Below are 1097 nucleotides of genomic sequence, written 5' to 3'. Positions count from 1 at the left end.
TCTCAGAGATCCCCTCCCGCCGATATTGAAGACAATTTTCCTGTGTGCCGAGTCATTTCTTTAACTTTGTCCGAGAAAATCTCTGACACCGCCCCACTACAGAATTTATTTTGTGATTTCCTCCTTTGTGAATACAGTACATAACAAAGGAATAAATAACAAACACTTATGAGACAGTACAGTCTCCTCTAATTTACTGACATCTGAGCGTTCTGTTGCAGCTACGCTCAAGGAAATGCCAAAATAAATTCTGTCGGGGGGCTCTAGAATTTATTTTGTGATTTTCTGTTTTGATGCATTACTGTATTTTCAATTTTCGTAGTTTCATTGAATTAATCGTTAATTTAAGTTTTTGGGAGGTGATCATGAACGCCTCTCGAGTCTAACGGAAGAAGCGAAGGCACAGAGACGGACAAAGACGTACCTGTAGCTTCATCTAGTGCAGGGGTGTCAAAGTCAAATAGACGGAGGGCCAGATAAAAAATTTTGCTGCAAGCCGAGGGCCGGACTGATCGAATGTTCATTGAAAATTTTAAAAATGACTACATATTGTTTATTGAACCACATTTAATTGACTGAAAACCTAACAAATACATTCCAATATGGTCAGATAAATAAAGCAACATTTTTTATGGCTATGTCAGTAAACTTAAATTTTCAACAGGCACAAAAAAATTTCCTTTGTATAAAAATACCCATAACATGAATGAAAGAAGCCGATATTATTCAAGGCACTATCAATAGTCCATATTTTCTCTTTTAGCAAAAGTAGGCTAAATTTACTTAAAAGAAAAACAAATAATAGTGCAGTAATTTTCGATCATTTACTCGAATAAAATATTTTTAAAACATAATTGGATTGAAATACAATAAAATAAAGTGCAAAAATGTATAAACCAAAAACAACACTTTCTTCAAGAAGTAACAAGCAGCGAAAGCAAATATTATACTTTAATTTTTAAACTTGAACTGAGTAAAAACTCTTAGTATGTGATTGCACAGTATATTATAAGTAATATTCACTTCTTTGAGGCTGAGGCTGATACTCGGTGGTGTCTTAACTTTTCTACAAGTTCATCAATATTTGGGGTCAGGCT

This window comes from Hippocampus comes, unplaced genomic scaffold (genome assembly GCF_001891065.2).
Source record: "Hippocampus comes isolate QL1 unplaced genomic scaffold, H_comes_QL1_v1.1 scaffold158, whole genome shotgun sequence".
NCBI lineage: Eukaryota > Metazoa > Chordata > Actinopteri > Syngnathiformes > Syngnathidae > Hippocampus > Hippocampus comes.
The sequence above is the reverse complement of the archived record's forward strand: the minus strand, read 5'-3'. Positions refer to the sequence as shown.